The sequence below is a fragment of the Bison bison genome, unplaced genomic scaffold (assembly GCF_000754665.1).
Source record: "Bison bison bison isolate TAMUID 2011002044 unplaced genomic scaffold, Bison_UMD1.0 scf7180017854711, whole genome shotgun sequence".
Taxonomy (NCBI): Eukaryota; Metazoa; Chordata; class Mammalia; order Artiodactyla; family Bovidae; genus Bison; species Bison bison.
Genome location: NW_011485284.1, coordinates 1 through 344, shown reverse-complemented (window position 1 = coordinate 344; position 344 = coordinate 1). Strand labels below are relative to the sequence as shown.

At 57.3% G+C, this 344-nt stretch overlaps 1 pseudogene; it reads right to left on the bottom strand.

Annotated features, from left to right (window-relative positions):
- Positions 1-2: 2 nt before the first annotated feature.
- Positions 3-341, bottom strand: LOC105001039 (annotated as a pseudogene).
- Between the last annotated feature and the right edge of the window lie 3 nt (positions 342-344).

The following is a 344-nucleotide window of genomic DNA, read 5'->3' as shown; positions in this document are numbered from 1 at the left end:
ACTGTGGGCAGCATGTGCTTGGTGGTGATATCCTGCCCACAGACCTCAGACAGCACATTGATGCAGAAGAGTGTAGTCATGCGGTGCAGGTAGTTGGGTTCCTCAGACAGGGTGAGGACCCTCGGGATGACAGCGGCAAGGGCCCACTCCTTCCCAAACTGCTCCACCAGCTTCTTCAGGTTGTTGGTGGCCGCCTCGCGGATGGCATAGACATGATCCACAAGCCAGGACATGCACAAGGAGTGGAGCTGTGCATCAAAGAACTCCAGCCCAAACTGTCCAGCCAGCAGAGGCATGTACTCAATGATGACCAGACGCACCCGCCAGTGGGCATCCTCCGCAAG